At 35.1% G+C, this 18462-nt stretch overlaps 1 long non-coding RNA gene across 1 annotated transcript in view; it reads right to left on the bottom strand.

The window, feature by feature from the left end:
• Window positions 1-18462, bottom strand: part of LOC140712865 (uncharacterized) — a 136014-nt gene that overhangs the window by 27578 nt on the left and 89974 nt on the right. The gene's annotated exons all lie outside the window — the stretch shown is intronic.

Genomic DNA, 18462 nt, shown 5'->3' with positions numbered 1-18462 from the left:
GGGCTAGCCCACCACCACACATGCGAGCAGTTCACGCTAAGGGAATAATCAAGGGAAATGGGATGCAAGACTCTGGAAGTATGCCAGCATATCAAACCCCAAGTCAAAGGTCAAACCCCACGCTTGTACTCTGAGATGCCTGCTTGGCCCTCTTCCAAGTGTACTCTACTTTCTTTTCATTCCTGCTCTAAAGCTTTTTAGTAAACTTTCACTTCTACTCTAAAACTTGGCTCCATCTCTTTTTCTGCCTTATACCCCACAGTCAAATTCTTTCTTCTGAGGAGGCAAGAATTGAGGTTGCTGCAGACCCTTACAGATCCGCTGCTAGTAACTCAGATATTCACCACCTCTAGTAATAAGACCAGTAAAGCCTAAAATGTCTACTATCTGAACCTCTACAAAACAGCTCTGTGAGTCCTTACTCAAAAACAAAGAATCGTGTTTGTTTTCAGGCACCATAGGGAGAAGATTGCCCTCTCTCAAGCCTTTCTAACGCCCTCCCTCCACCTAACCCCTGAGTATGGTCATCTCATATTGCTCATGTAGAAACTCACAAGAAGGCGTATTTGTTAGCCCAGCACACCAGACTTTTACAAAGTTTACTTTGTAAAAACAGTGTCATGTTTTAGGGAGTAAATCTAACATCTCTCCTAATTCACTACCATTGTAAAAATGCTTCAGAATCACTACAATTGACTTTCAAACTGAGGGCATTCCTCTTATTGTTATTTAGCTAATTTAACCTGACTTTTCAAGAAAATGAGATGTACTGTGAAAGAGCTTGAAAGAACACCTAATGCTTATCTCAGAGAGTGCTGTTACTCCACTTGACTCTACATCTTGAAATAAAGTCAATTTTCTTGTTAGCTTACAAAAGAAAAAGAGGAGTGTGACCAAGAGCCTGTGGTCTATAACAGGAGGGAGAGAGAGAGAAGGGAAGAGAGAGATTTGTTTTTAAGCTTTATGAAACACCAGAATGAGTCAGTTCCCATTTTGTTTACTTGATAATAGACTTCAGGAAGAACACAAAGGTAGTACTCAGAAAATTAGCAAGTCACTTCTTGTAACCAGATTGTTTTCCTGAGATATGTCTGTGTCTTTCATCCTCTTCTTATTCTTTGACTTCCTTGCTTTCATTTTCAGTGCTCAACACAAATCCTGAAAAGTTCAAGTGCTTATCCAAAACCAACCTTCCCATTTCTAATTTTCCAAGTAAAGCAACAATTGAACCGCTGACAGAGCCAGTGAATTGTTACACAATACCACTGTCTTCAATTAACATCTTCTCTAGGCAATCTACACCAAATGAAGTTCCCTTTGTGTCCAGCCAACATTTTAAGGAAATAAAATGATAAAAGGGAGAAATCTATTAGATTGAGCTTGTTCAGATAACACCTAAGGGGCCATCTTTTTTTTTACCCACTCTTATTCAACTCCAAAAAAAAAAAAAAGAAGCAAAGAGGCCTTAAAATATATCCCACCTGCTGTGAAGTAATCACTCTCCAAGTTGATTAGAAATCTTATTCTATGATGGTTGGTAGACCCTGAACACTGCATCTTGTACAAGAAGTGAGGCACCACCTCTCTGAACACAGTTTGCATCCTTTTAGGAGGAAAACAATTAAAACATTCTCCCAGGCACTGAAACAAACACTAGAGTTTTAAATCACAAATTCACCAAAAACACACAGACACGCATGCACATATACCAAATGAATAGACATATATATTAATATATCTAATGATAGAATGTTAGACATTTGTAAAATAGCCCTATAAGTTAAAAACATTTCTAGCTATAGAGAAATGTAAAAGTAGAATGCTACAAGTGAATTTCCCTGTAGCTTGATCACTCTAAAGAGAAATAGCAATTAGATACTATTTTTCTCAGACTTGTAGCCAGGGAAGAACATTTTACAATTTCAAAGCTGAAAAGAAGAGCTACATTATATAGACATATCAGCTGATCAAAGTAATGCTGACCAGGAGGCTTTTAAATTATTTTCAATTTTTTTTTTAATCAAACTATATTCTATTCTAGAATATGGTGGGTTTTTAAATTGGATTTCCCTCCAGTTGCAAAAGTGAGCCTATTGTTCTGCCACCTTTTCTTTGAGGGAGCCCCAGGATTATTAACCTTCTCCGTTAGGAAAGACAGACAACATCCTAATGCCTTATTTGAAGGGCTAGTTGGTGTCTGCAAACCTATAGAGAGACTGGCAGAATGTATATTCATTAATTCAGCTGATATTTATTGTGCTGTGGATACAGCAACAAACAAAACAGACAATTCCTACAATTGAGAAGCTTGCCTTCTAGTTGAAAGAAACAGATGATGCATAACAAGCATAAGAAATAAGCAAATAACAGCATATTAAATATAACATGTGCTATGAACAAAAGGAACGTATGGAGAATTGAAGTGGGAGAAGAGTTATGATTTTAAAGGAAATAGTCAAGGTTGGCTTCATTTAAGTGACATTTGAATATCTTAAGACAAAAAATCTTGAAAACAAATGATCCAGACAGAGAAAAGAGCCCGTACAATGGCCTTGAGGTTGGACTATGCCTGGCATGTTTAAGGAACATCAAGGAAGCCAGTGGAGTGACAGATTGTGTGAGGGTAAAAGTAGTCAACAAACAAGGTAGAGGTAGGAAGATAATGTAAGGAGTTAAAGTAATAATCTGAAAAATAAATGTGGCCCCATTGGCAGACTTTGAGCAGAGACTTAAAGATATTGCTTTGCTGGAGTTGTAATTGTAGGGCATATAGCTTTGAGAAGGTATGAGTGTTTTAGGACCTGAAATGTATTCTCATACATGAAGCATGGCTTGTCTCATATGAGGTGTGGTAGTATAAAGATAGTACAGTTAAGACTTTTTGTTTAGAACACAGGAGAATTGATGAGTTCCAAGTTTGCTGAGTGATTCGTGAGCCGCTTACTCTTTCTGTGCCTCCAAGAGGTTGTAAACAATAATGCTAGTCACCGTGTGTAGGTCTCAGAAAGATTTGAGAAACTAGGGAGATGGTAGAGGAAAGATAAAATGTCCGATCAATATGAGTCGTCTTATAGCTACAGAGTTGATGACAATCTTATGTATGTTCTAGTTGACACAACAATTATAGTGTTTTCCATCAGGAGCCAGAGTGTCTATGCTGAGGCTAGAAAGTCAAATTTTTAGAAGATTGTTGTAGTTGTGAGAATGATAGAATATAAAGTTTATATAATCGAGTTTTACAGTAATAGTATTGTAAAGGTGCTGTCAGGAGGCCACTATGATAGATGTCAGATAAATCTACCAGATGGAAAACTCAAAAGTATTATGCAAAATGTGGAAGGAGAAACTCAAGCCCAAGTCAGGCATGTCACCAGTGTTAAGTGACAAACATAGTTATTGGAAAAGCAAAGAAAGCAAATGAGAATTGTCTTTATAAAAATGTCTAATTTGTTCTACAAAGACAAAAGAACAGATTTTGTTAATAAAATGTAATGGAATCAGATTTTTAAAATGTCAAAAGTGAAAATAAAATGTTTCCCAAGATGATAGCTATATAACAAAAATATCAATATGATAAATAAAAATGGTAGGGTAACGTAGATGATCTACCAACAGACACTTTTATGTGATGTGAAGGAAGCTCGAACTTACCTAATCAAAATCCTGCAGATCACATTACATAGAATACCAACAATGAAAAACAAGTTGCTCTATTATACTTTCTTTAGGGAGCATATAATTTTTTAAATCAATTTACTGTAAGTAGAAGTATTGGCACCTCTTCCCCATATCAGACTAAAAGAAATAAACCTATATCAAATATCTTCTGTAAAAGGCGACTGAGTGGGATAGAGATATAAAATAAAAATGTTTTGATGCTGGAGGATAAAGACGGAGGGCAGTGTTCCCCAAAGTGGCTTGCTTAGAGGTTTTGGTTAGAAGTAGGTGGGAGGTTCTGTAATCAAATATATTTGGGAAATACTTGTTAAAAGCACATCATGGTTCAAAAATAGGCAAATGAGGCTGGGCGTGGTGGCTCACACCTGTAATCCCAGCAGTTTGGGAGGCCGAGGTGGGTGGATCATGAGGTCAGGAGATCGAGACCATCCTGGCTAACATGGGGAAACTCTGTCTCTACTGAAAATACAAAAAATTAGGCGTCGTGGCGGGCACCTGTAATCCTAGCTACTCGGGAGGCTGAGGCAGGAGAATAGCGTGAACCCAGGAGGCGGAGCTTGCAGTGAGCAGAGATCACACCACTGCACTCCAGCCTGGGCGACAAAGTGAAACTACGTCTCAAAAAAAAAGGCAAATGAGATAATAGGATAAAATGGCGGGCCATTTAAAGAAAGGATGCAGAACCAACTAGAAATCCAGTGAGACCTAATTTAAGGTGACACAATACAAAAGGACTGGAGAGTCCAAAGAAAAAGTTACTTCTTTAATAGTTTTGAAAGACTCTTGTCACAGACTATGAAAAAATTATTTTGTGTTCATAGCATTTTAGACTTGAAAATACCCTGAAGAATGCCTGATTTCCTCTTTTAGAGTCGTGTGCACTGAGACTTCAAAAGGTTAAGTGATTTACCTAAGGCCATAGAGCCAAAATTTGAACTGAAATTCAAGTCTTCAATCACAATATTCTTTTACTTCAAAACTTCTAAGTATCATGAAAAGAATGATAGATTCTTGCAATAAACTTATGATATTATCCTCTTTTGGGGGTAAGTTATTTCTAATGCATTTTCCATGAGAACTGCATTTTCCTTCTTTGGCAGAGGATCTCCTTTTCCTAGCAAAAAGCTCTTTGTACCTACCAAGTATTCCAAAAATACAGATACACTGAATATTTGATCTGTGCTTTCATTTTTTTACTTTTGCCATCGTTTTGTTAATAAATTTTTATCAGTGTTTACAGATCTGAAGTAACTACAGAGATGATGTTAGGAAGATATGATAATATAAGTCATAAGACATAGCTACATGATAAATATAGATCTCATATGAGAAATGTAGGAGACAGAAAATTCCAAGTCAATATCACCAATACTGAAAGATGCACATACAAGCAAATAATTACATGTAAAAGATGACAACTGAATATGTTTTATAGTCTAGTTAACAGTATTGTATCAACACTAATTGCCATAGTTACATAAAATGACAACACAGAGGGAAGCTGGGTGACGGACAGGCACACCTTATGAATTGTTTTTGCAATTTTCTGTAAGTCTATAATTATTTCAAACTAAAACGTTAAAAACAAGCAAAGAGAGAAAAAAAAAATCATCATATTTCATTAACAGGATCCAAAGACCTCCTTAAACTGCCAAAGAAGTACATGGAACAAAAAAGATTAAGAACCCCTGGCCTAATTCCTCTTGGTAATCAAAAGCAGAGGTGAGGCTCAATCACAGGTCTGGATATCTTCCAGAAAACTACTTCGAGTTGACAAGATTCAAACAAATCCATTTCCAGGAATTTTTGAGTATCTTTCTTTCCTTACGTATATAATGGTTCAGGTCACAATTCCTCCTCTATCCAGAAGAATAGAAAACTTTTGTAGTGCTTTTAGCTGAATGATTGCAGACTATCTTTCTGGACCACTCTTACCCCCACTCTCCCTAATTTAGTAAGCAGGTAAAACTAAATGAGATGAGGTTGGCAAGAACTGCCAATCCAAGTTAAAAAGAAAAGAAAAGAAAAAGCAAACTATGAAAGAGCTGATCTCTCTTTACTTTTGCCATCTAATTAATGTGTCAGTTCTTTCAAGACTGAAGACAGAATCAGGAACACGACTTACTATGGAAGATGTAAGAAGTATTTTTCTGATTCCTTTTATCAGAAAATTTAAGTTTTATATTAAGAAACATTAGGTCATATTTTATGCTCATAAATGTGTATCAAGTATTTTAAATATTTAACATATATTAATGAATATATTGTTAAAATAGTATAATCTAAAGATATAGCTTTCAAAATTCTTTTTGTAAATAATACAGTGCCAAATAAATAAAACAAATGTAATGTTTGGGATATATATGCATATCAAAATGTACCTATGAACATACCTATTGTTTACCCCAGAAGGAGTTGAAAAGAAACTTAAATTTCTCTAAATCATTTTTGCCTAAACTTCAACAATGGAATATAACTTAGTATTTCAAACATGAAATGTAACTTTTAGAACTGAAGCTCATCCTACTTGATATTTTGAAAGGTGAACAAATTTTAATATTCAAATTGCATTATTTCTCCTCAGTGAAATCATGCCAAACAGGTTCACATCCTTCTATTTAAATGTAAAAGTACTTCAAAAGCATTTTGGAGTCATTTTTTTCTTCATTATTAACTTTGAATGCAGAGTACATTCAGTAAACTAGTTTTTCACACAACATCCCAGTTGCCATTCCGTTAGTTTCCTAGGGCTGTCATAACAAATTACCACACACTAGGTAGCTTAAAACAACAGAAACTGATTCTTCCTCTGTTCTGGAGACTAGAAGTTTAAAATCAAGGTGTTTTTAAAGTTAGTTCCTTGTGAGACTCCGAGGGAAAATCCACCCTATGTTTTTCTTTGACCTCTGGTGGCTGCCTCAGTGCTTGGTGTTCTTTGGTTTAGGGATGCATAACTCCAGTCTCTGCTTTTTCTTTCTCTGTGTCTTCATTCTCTGCCTGCCTTACTCTCATAAGGACACCAATCCTTGGATTTAGTGTTCAACTTAAATCTGGAATCATTCATCTCAAGATCCTTAATTACATCTACAAACGTGTTATTTCAAATAAAGTCACATTTGCAAGTCCTAGGGAATATCACTTGTACATATCTTTTTGATTCAACATAAGTCAACCACTGTTGATTAAATAAGCCATGATTCAACCTACTGCAAATAGAATTTTATCTTAGGAGTAAACAGGAAAAAAAAAATGGTAACCTCTGGGCTTAAGGTTTGACCATGTGGTAATAGTAATATCATGCTGTACATATGTAGGTTTTTATTTTTTTAAGAGTTTACAGAGGGCTTTCAGATTCACTGTCTTCAATATTTACCACACGCCTTAAAGATAGTTGTACTCTTATTCTCATTTTACAGATGACAAAGTGGATGCTAAGAACAATTAGTGGATGTTAAGAAAATTAGTGATTCATCAAAGTCAAACCAACAGAACATGATAGTAAATGACAGGATTTGAACTCAGTCCTGGAACTCAGGATGCTTGATTCCAGGAAAAGTGCTCTAAATGATGACAACTTTTCTATTCCATGCCTGATACAATGACAAGCAATAAAAAGAAGCTAATGTCACAATAAAGCCAATATAGTCAGGTAAATTGCTGCCAGTAATAGAGTTTGCGCAACATACCAACAAAATAATTAAGCCAATTTCTGAAAATAACTGAATAATATCATGTAAAGTAATTCTTGATTCACACCAACAGAATTGTTGAGAAAGCCTCAGTAAGAGGTTCATTTTGTTATTTTCATTTTTTTACTTTCAATGTACACATAACAGCGCAAGTGATCCATGTCTGGATTATTTAGTTGATGGTGGTTGATTGCACCTTTATTGGGGAAAATCAGGTCTGTTGACTTTTATATTACTACTTTCTTTTGCCTGTGGCAGGATTCTTTTCTTACCTCCTGGACAAAGCTGATGCTATATTTATCATGCAAGATTCTGAAAAGAACTACAGATAATGTTTTTTGGCACCTTACGTTGTGTGAGATGTCAGCAGGATAAGATTTCAGTTCTTTAATTTTTGGAAATCTTGCATTTTCCATTGCATGGAAATAATGGCCATAATGTGTTGCTTTTATATAAGAAGTTTTAATAGTCAGATCTTTGAATGCCAGATTTTGTGAAGTATGCCTGATATCTCCCCAGAAATATTGCCTCCCATCTTTGTCTACAAAGTCACATGGATCTGAACTGTTCAAATCTTAAATTTGAAACTCTGGATTAGAACACTCCAAATGACGCAATTAATCTATCTAAACCTGCACACTTCTTGTACTCAGCAGGCTGACTGAAAGAAAACACGGAAAGTGCCTATTAAGTTTTAGTCTAGAAGCATTCTACAATAAAGTGAGTTCACTGGAGTTGATTTCCACAGTCTGCTGCATTAATTACTAGGTTCTTGGCTGTTATATTCTGCATGCTTGCTGCCCAATATGTAAAAGAGGCTAGGTAAATCTCACCAGTTCCCTGACAAGCAGTTAAGTTTTTGTTCTTTATTACAGAATAAAAATCTGAGATATGAATTTTTTGATCACTCAATGTCAAGCATGTCAGGAAGTATTATTTTATAATATACCTTTCACTTTTTAAAACATTGAAAATGGTGAGGTGCAAAGGAACATGGAACAAATTGTGTGCGGAGGATAAGGTAGAGATGTTAGAAGGATATGAGAGAAGAGTAGTTTTCGTAGCCATGATGAATTTTCCTTTTCTCTCCTTTCTCCCTCTTCTTTTTCCTTTCTGTCTCCTTCCTTTCTTCTTAATTCCTTTCTTCTATCCTTTATTCTTTCTCTCCTTTCTCTCTTCTACCCTTTTCCTCTTCCTTTCTTCCTTCCTTCCCTTTTCTTTCTTGCTTACTTTCACAGTAATGGAAATGGCTATGGTTACTAGAAACCTGACTCTAACCATGAGACACAAAGATAAGCCTGGATGATTCTCATTTGGTAGGATGATCAAATAGTTCATAGTTGTAAAAAGTGTTACGATAATGGGGGACATTTCACTCTTGTATGCATGCATTCAACAAATGTCTAGGATTACCACTATGTGTCAAACAGTACATTGGATACCAGGGACTCAAAGGTGAACAAGATAGGGAGTTCAGGATCTATAAAGGAAGAAGCAAACACATTTTAAAAAATGAGATCCAGTTTTGATTACAGGTCTGAAAGAAGCAATTTTCTATTATGGAGAGGAATAGAGTATAGAAAGATGACCCAATTTCTATGCTATACTCAAACATATAGGAAAAGTAATTGTCCAATTAATTTAATACTATTTGGCATAAAATAATAATGTGCCTGAGATAAGCAGATTTTCAAATTAATAAAATAATTCTTTGAATATCAAACAGTATCAATGTTATTTTCCTAAAGGAATATGAAACTATATTCTTACAAATGTAGGTTGACTATCATTTATATAAAGTACTGGTTATTCAATATAGGTGATACAAAACTGAGTAAGACATAGACTCTTTGTGAAACTATAATTTATAAAAGGATACTTATACACAAATAATTACAAAAAATAGGCTATGGTAAATATACGAACAGTAAGAAAAGCCACAGTAGATCACAGAAATTCTTTTTCAACAAAAATATATTATGTCATTCCTCTGCTCAAACCTTCTAATGGCTTCCTGCCTCACTCAATATAAATGTCAAAATCTTTGCAATGACCTTCAGGGCTCTACACAATTTGGCTGCTATTACATCTTTGACCCCATTTCCCATGACCATTTCCCCTAGCTCACTCTGTTCAGCCAGATTGAATTGCTTGCACTTTCACGAAGCACCAAACACCATTCCACATTCAAACTTTGGAATTGGCTTTTCCTCCAGATATTCACATGGCTAACCATATGACTGTCTTCCAGATTCTTCTCAAATCTCCCTTTGAAGGAGGCTTATTATGACCCCCTTAGCCTGCTATATTTATTTATTTATTTTATTGTACATGTTATCTCTTGAGTGTACTGTGAATGCTACTCAGGTGTCACGTGTGTGGTTTATTGTTAATCTCTGCCAACTAGAATATTAAACCCCATGCAGATAATACATTTTACCTATTTCATTTCCTGGTGTATTACAAACATCATAAAAATTCTGATACAAAGTAAGTGCTCAATAAATATTTACTTAATGAAATAATCAATTGGCGATAAAGGAAGTGGAAGAAAATCAGGAATGGCTTAATGTATGAGGCAGTGCCTGGAAGATAAATAAGAATTTTGACAAGAAAGGATGATCTTCCTAACTCATCTAGCTCATTTCAGATGATTACTTTTTCAGCATGTGAAGGACATTTCTCAAACACAGATAAGTTCGAAAAATGTCTTTATGTAACCGGTACATTGGATAAGTGTGACTCATGGGATGTGATCATAAAGCAAATTTATTTTAGTCTCCCTTTGTCCCTTAAATGTATTTAGTTGTTTTATTTTCATAGGCTGACAACTCAGACAATATCATGGTTCTGTTGGTCATTCTCAGAAAATGGTCACTTTAAATCAAAGTTACCACCTAAATTTTGTAAGAAAAATTTAAGTTCAACTTAATTTAATACTAAGATTTATCATTTCCACCCACCCGTCAAATCCACCAGAAGGTGGAAGATTAGGGACAGGGGGGAGGAGGAGGAGGAGAGAGCTAACAGTATAAAAAAATCAGCTGGGGAAGGAATGATTGGGCTTCGTTCTCTTTCCATCATCACAAATATCTTACCACCCTAGAGTTGGAACCTGGGAGAATGGAGGTCAGGGCAGACCTTATTTAACTCATGGTGTCCCAAGTTGGTATTCAGTGGGTCTGACAGCTGTCTAAAGTATACTCTTTCCTTCATTAATGCTTCTATGGGCTCCCAAGAGATTGCTCAATCACTGGTGATCCTTCAGCCTCTAGTCCCTAATCCCAAGCAAAATAATTTCTATTATGAATAGTCAATTACTCCTTCCTCAACCCACATATACTAGATACAAGAAAGTAAGGTCTGTTTGCTCCTGCAGGTAGCCCTTTACCTAAGTCCTAAGATAATACTCCTAGATTTATTCTAATTCCTGATCTACATGTGGGCCAAAGAAAACACTCAAGCATTCAAGCATTCTTTGACACAACAAAAGCAGCTTCTTTTGTAGCTCTAGCTATTGGACTAGCTATCCAGCCATTTTTCTGCTTTCAGAATTTTTAAAGTGGAAGCCAACTATCTGCTTTCTGTTTAACCCTCCCCCATTGCAGAAAGTGTCTATTAAAATATTTAAGTGATCTTAAGTCCTTCCTTTTTGAAATGAAGAAAAAGCACTCCAACTCTATCATAGGCGGAGCTAAGATTACGTAGCTTTTCAGCACTCTCTCAATATCCACCAAATGAACTTTATCTACTCGTGATAATTTTTTATTTTCATCATTAGGAGAGAATTTATTTTTAAAGTGTCATCTTACTACAAGGATGTCCATTAAACATCACAATTAAACATTCCAAGGAAGAAGCCAGCTTATCAAAGTGTCCACTTAATTCACCTAAACGTCTCCAACCCACCCTCTGCTGACCTTCTCTAAGTCTTTTTCTTTTTTAAAATAAACAAGACAAGGTAGACAGATACATGTTGGTAAATGCTGAAGTCCATATTCTCATAGAGACACGGTGCACTGTGAGCCCAAAATGCAGAGAAAGGAGGAAAAAGCTGTAACTCTCTGTGCTACCACATAGAGACCTAGCACCCTCCAGCTTCCAGCAGATTGAAGGGAGCAGGTTTTTCTTTTTTCCCCACAGAGCTCAGTGGTGTTGATTCCATACCGTTTTTGTTCAGACAGGAAGGGATAAAATATGAATTTGGAACAGAAAGGAGTAAAGACTGTTTTCCCATAGTATTCTGCTCAAGGTATTTTTCCCAAAAAAATAGGTTGAGAACCATGGTATAGAGAAAAGAGACCTCAAGAACAAAGCAACTGAGCACAAGAGGAAAAGAAAGACAGATTGATGATTTCTTTAACCAGTTTAAGAGCTGCAAACCTAATCCGTGGGCAATTCCTATTTGTAAGGTTCTATAAGATGGCCTGTCTCACTGTTTACTTCAGTATCTTATCTGCTTTGATATCTATTTTCTTAAATTCTGACCAAAAGTTTCATTTTAACACCCAATTCCATTTGTAAAAATTTTCTCTGCTTCTCCATGGCGCATAAAGTCCAATCTCCTGAACTAACAATCATACATTTATAATATAGCCTCTTTGCTTTCCAACTTTGTTTTCCATCATGCAACTTTAATACTTCCAAGTCTGATAGTCTTTAATTCATTTATCCAAGAAATATCTATTAATATCATAGTAGAAATATCTCTGTTCCGGGCCATGTTCTAAAATTTGCTATGTGTACAGCATAGATGAATATGACAGAGTATTTGTTTTCCTAAATACATACAAAATTGTTATGCTTTTAAAATATGTTCTCTCTACTCTATAGAATACCATTTTACTCTTCTCTGGATGGGAAACTCAAATTCATCTTTTACGTTACTGTTCTGATGCTATCTTCTCCAAGGAGCTTACATTAACTTCTTTGGACAGAATTCCCAACTTTTTAATCTGTGCTTTTATTGATTTTGGTCAGAATATTATTACTATGGGTTTTTTTTTATTATTATACTTTAAGTTCTAGGGTACATGTGCCAGCTTGCAGGTTTGTTACATATGTGTACCTGTGCCATGTTGGTGTGCTGCATACTATGGGTTTTAACTAAACAGGTAAGAATGCTGTATTAGGGTTATCTAGAGGGACAGAACTAGTAGGATAGATAGATGTATATATAAAGCGGAGTTCATTAAGGAGTATTGACTCACACGACCACAAGGTGAGGTCCTACAATAGACCATCTGCAAGCTGAGGAGCAAGGAAGCCAGTCCAAGTCCCAAAGCTGAAGAACTTGGAGTCCAATGTTCGATGACAGGAAGCATCCAGCACAGGAGAAAGATGTAGGTCTGAAGACTAAAAAAGTCTATTCTTTTTTCACTTTCTTCTGCCTGCTTTTATTCTGGTCATGCTTGCAGCTGATTAGATTGTGCCCATACAGATTGAGGGTGGGTCTGCCTCTCCCAGTCCACTGACTCAAATGTTAATCTCCTTTGGCAACACCCTCACAGACACACCCAGAAACAATACTTTGAATCTTTCAATCCAACCAAGTTGACACTCAAAATTAATCATCACAAATGCTATATATGTATTATGGGCTACATACCTGAGTCACCTGCAAGTTAATGAGATACATATTTTTTTTTAAAATTTCAAATAACCAGGTATTCTTGGCTCGTAAGCTCAATATATATTTGTGGTATTATAATGAACTGGGAAGGAAGTGCCTTCTAAGGCATGTCTATAAGCTGGCACCCACAGACATGCTTGCAGACAAGCGGGCCAATCTATACCATGCTCTGGGTAGTGGAAGATAAGCCTTTAAATGTGAATTGGCTAAATATTTCATTATTATGACAAGCCATGAATGCTGTGAAGAGTATATAGTTAATTCAACACACAAAAGAGACATACTTAAACATTTCTGAAGAAATCCATTGTTGGAGCTTAGATTTAAGAATAACCTGACAGTAATACATAGGTTGCTTTGAAATAGGACAATGCCAAGAGAATGGTTATTAAACTAATAAAAGGGTAATATGAGAAGGAAAAGCACAAATGTAAATGAAACATCACATGAATTGTGGAGCTGAGAACTGCAACTTTATAAAATGATTAAAGAAAGGAAGAGTAAAAGATACTCTGACTGATGCTGGATGATTGGCAGAATGATAGTACAATTGTTGTGGGAGTTCAGAAGGGGAAGAAGATGATTCCTAGTCTAGTTTGGACATGTTAATTCTATGAGAAAAGTGAAACACTCTTAAGATATTCAGGAGGCACACTGAAGCGGTGGTAACTTGATGGATTTCTTTATGAAGGATGTGGATAAAGAATTGCAACAATTTGTGACAAAACCCAGAAGTTTTTATAAAACGACATAAAATGTACATTGATTGTTTAAAAAAAAATACCAAAGAACAATAAAAAGCATATGAGGAAGAATTTTAATTCAAGAAAAGGAAAACAGGGTCTAACTCAGTAGATCCCCATTCTAAGGAATTAAGAAAAAATCAGTGAAACATTGCCAGCATGAAATAGGAACAGATGACAAAGATGAGGAAAATCCCTTGATAAAGAGAACACATATTGAATTAAAAAGCAAACAGTTAAGTCTGAATCAATAATTAGCAGACTTGACATTGCAGAAAATTTAATTAATGATTTACAGGACAAAACTGGGAAGAAATAGAAAAATTCAAAGACAAAGGGCAGAGAGTACACTAACAGAGAAAATGAAAAAAAAGTCAAGCAAAATGAAAAGCAGGCTTATAAGAGATACCCCCAAAAGGAAGTAGAGCAAATGGAATGTAAATAATAACCAAATAAATAATTCTAGAAAATTATCCAGTTTTAAAATATTATATTTTGAGATTGAGAGACCAGTCATGTTCCAAACAAATTAATAACAAAAGCCACAGAATAAAAAATTGCTCGGTGACAGTGGAAAAGTTTAAACATAAAGAATACTTCAAACACAGAAAAAGCAAGATGTAGAATGCCCCTAAACTCCCTTCAAACACCAAATGCCGGAACACAAGGGAACCATATGCATAGGGATTGAGAGGAAGATCATGACTCATGATTTATATATTCGGCAAAGCTGTTGTTCAAATGTGAAGGCAATAGCTGGACCAATCTAGTAAAACTGACCATTATTTTGAAAAAGTTCTTTCTGAAAGGATTCATAAATGATTGTCAGACGAAGCAAATACACACAATCAAGGATGGTAAATTGTGGATGGAAAGACTAGTAATGGACATTGAAAAGGGTTATACAGAGAATATATTTTAAAATGTGTGGCAAATGTGTTTGCAAAATATATGTGCATACTTTTTATTGAAAGAGATTTTTAACATTTTTGATAGATAGCTATATCATTTGAAACCAGGCCGGGGTTGGTGTAGACCTAAATAGAAACTTTAAATATTTTCTACTCCAAAGCACTACCGAATCTTCATTCTTTCAACGTGAAAAATAAGATAGAATTAAGATTTTTGAAATTTGAAGGATGATAGTAATTACAAAATATGCCCATAATATAAAAACAAATCAGTCATCACAAAGCAAGCAAACATATTAAATACAGAAAGTGCAAAAATTAAAAATTATAACATATATAACATACAATTCTGTGAAAAGGCCATATATGCAAAGTAGCCACGAATGCCCAAGAAAGAGGCAGACAAATCTAGTTTGTTGGTAAAAGGTATTTTATTGGTGGAACTTACAAGCAGAAGCATGTTCTTGGGTGGTTGTGAGACAGGTAGATCTTTTACCTGCTAACCCAAAACTAGGGCTTATATACCATAGGGAAAATGTGTAAGTGCCCTGTGCAAGACAATTAAAGGCAATCCTCCAGAACAGACAAGAATGCTATATGCATCATAGCCTATAATTTGTGCAATAATATCAAGGTTGACATATTCTTACACGAAGGATAGTAAATAAAGTAGGAATCAGGAGACATTCATATTGCTTGTGGGAATGAATGAATAAATAATGGGAAATAGTAAGTGACTGTCAAAAATATTAGAATTAAAATAATGGACAAATTTACACAGGCAAATAGGATTTTAAAGCATCAAGAGTAGCAACATTAGGAATAGACGGTGTATAAATGTACAAAGCAGCATTTTATAAAAGAAAGGCATCTTCATTGAAGGAAATAGAAAAAAATATTATTCCCTCATTAAAACAGCATCAGAATGCTCACAGTGATATGTGTAGTAATTCGAGGGCAACTGACAAACGCTCCATAACATTGGGCAACTTAATATATGTTATTATTTATTTTTATATTAAATATAGTATTTTAATACATACTTGACAGGATTAAGCTTATGTATTTTGACCCTAAAACCACAGTAATTTTTGTATAACCATGGAAACATTTTTTAATGGCTCATTTGAGAGATTGGAGAGAAAACCTTCCCAACTAACCCTAACCTCATCAGTGGTTACACTTGAGGTTACGAGTCACTCTAATCTCTTTATGTACACCCCAAAATTTTACAGTTAATATTACTTCTATTTATAAATTAAGCTTAGGCATTTAAAAATTGAACAAAAATGCAAAAAGAAGAGTAAGGCAGATGGAAACTATACAGATTGTAATGTTTGGTGATTAGGAAATCACTTGTGAGTTACTGAGAATGTTGAGAAAGGTGCCAGATCACCTGGTACTATAAAATAGGGAAAAAGAAGAAGAAACTCACAGCTCTTCCTACAAAACATTAGATGACTGAAGAAAGGTGATAGAGGAAAGTAGCTTGAAAGTAATCAAGATTCGGGTAAGAAATTTTATTTAAATGGAAGAGACATGAATTTACTATTATAGACAAAGGAAAATGGTCAGTACAGAAGGACAGCTAGTGTGTGGATGAACAGAGGATAGTTGCTCAAAGTCTAAGAATGTAGACAATGACAAATCATGGTTTCAGATGTGGATTGTAATGTTAACCAGAGATGCTTCTTCAAAATAAAAGGAAATAAAGAGTGTGCTTACACATATATGAAAAAAATGTGGACGTGAAGAACGAAAAAAAATGAGCAGTGATCTGATCAATCAGGACATTCAAATTTTCTTTTCTTTTCTTTCTTTTTTTTTTTTTTTGGATGTTCATATTAACTTTATTCATAATAGCTCAAAACTGGTAACAACCCAGATGTGCCTCAACCAGTAAATGGATAAACAATTTATGGTACCTACAATGGAATATTACCCAGCAGTATAAAGGAACAAACTACTGACGCAAGCAACAACAGAGATGGATCTCAAAGCATTATGGTAAGTTTTAAAAAGTCACACAAAACACCACATACTATATGATTCTAATTATGCAAAATTCTGGAAAGGCAAGAGTATAAGAACAGAAATCTGAGTCAGGTAAGAGCATAAGATAAAAATATGTGTTGGAGAAAGGCAGAGGAAATGAAAGTGAAGTTAGGGAGTTAAAGGAGTGAAATAATTCTTTGACTGAAATGTGAAACAGAATAAGATTTATTATCTTTTTTTCTTCCCCTACATTCATAACTCTCTAGAATTAGTCACGATTTATATTTACTTATTCCTTATAGTCATTCAAGTACTATACATACCACACCACTGAATTTCTACATCCATCTACAGTCTTCTTAACATATACACTCTCATCTTTTTAACTTTTCAGTAGCATGTGTCACTGGTAAATACTCCTTCCTTATTTTAGGGGATTTGCTTACTTTTTCCTCCACGACTGTCTCCTAATATCCCTTTTAAATTGGAAGTCAGTCAGGTAGAGAGGCAAGTCAGTCTAGAATTACAGTGCTTAGGAGACAGTTTAAGATGTATGTAATGATTAACATGCACAGAAGTTTATAACCATGGAGGGATTTTGATATTTGACTTACTGAATTGCAGAGATTACTATAGTATACAGGGGGCTAAGATAAAACAAAAATGGTTATCTTTGGATGAAGGAAGTATGTTCTCAGAGATTTGAGAAGTGTCATCAAGATTATTTATAAGACTGGCAAAACTGACAGGTAAAGCTGCTTTTACAAGCAGACCATGATTAACACCCATTAAAACAAGTATACTGCTCTCTAATTTTACAGTCAAAATGCATACAGGTGTTGGTAGCAACTGAGCTCCACACAGTAACCCAGAAACTCGAGTTGTCTATATCTTGTCTCTCCACTATCCCTAGGGTGATCTTCCCCTCCAAATGGTCCAAACTCTTATTTCATCACCATGTGCATGAATGTGTCTGCAAGAAGCAGCAAAGAGGTAGTTTACAGCAAGTAGCTGATCGGGAAGCAAACAGTAGTGCAGCTCTTACGTTCACAGCCCACTGGCTAGAACTTAGTCACATGGCACATGTGAATAAAATGAAAAAAATGAATAGTTGCAAGGAAGGTTGAGATATATAGTCTCTTGCTAATAAAACTAATGAAATTCTTTATTAAAAAGAAGAAATGAAGACTGTAGATTGGGATTCTAAATAATTGGAATAAAATTGACAATCTGAAATACAAAGCCAAACTACAGGAGAAAAAAAAAAATAAACTGTGAAGTAGGTGTTGAAATCAGTGAGGAAGAAGAATTGAATCATTCTCTAGCAGGTAGGTCAGTGATTTCAGAACAAAGGAAGTTGCCATAGGTAGAGTGTATGAAGTTCTGTAAAGATAAGACCTTAGATTCCACCTTAAGAATATTAAACTCTTTCTGACTTCATGAGTTTCAGTGACTTTGAGTGGTAGAAAATTTAAGAGATGCAGTATCTTCGGAGAGTAATGACATATAATCCACACATTCATGGAAGAATGGAGACCTGAAGTTTTTGAAAGGGAGTAAGTAGAGAAGAAAATAGACGTGAACAGGAATAAAGTACAATGGGATACCAGTTCTTGAGATAAAAAAATTAGGGAAAATAAGGTAAAGATATCCACTTGTAGCATTCATATTAACATCCAGGATAAGAGAAATAGGATGGAGGCTGAATACATTGACAGAAAGGTAAGTGAAATGATCTCTTCTTATATAGGGCTTTTTTAAAAATCATTTTTTAAATCTTAACAGCCCTTTGTAAAAATATTACTATTAGCAAA

This window comes from Chlorocebus sabaeus, chromosome 11 (genome assembly GCF_047675955.1).
Source record: "Chlorocebus sabaeus isolate Y175 chromosome 11, mChlSab1.0.hap1, whole genome shotgun sequence".
NCBI classification, from domain to species: Eukaryota; Metazoa; Chordata; class Mammalia; order Primates; family Cercopithecidae; genus Chlorocebus; species Chlorocebus sabaeus.
Note: the sequence above shows the minus strand (reverse complement) of the source record. Positions and strands in the feature narration are given on the sequence as shown.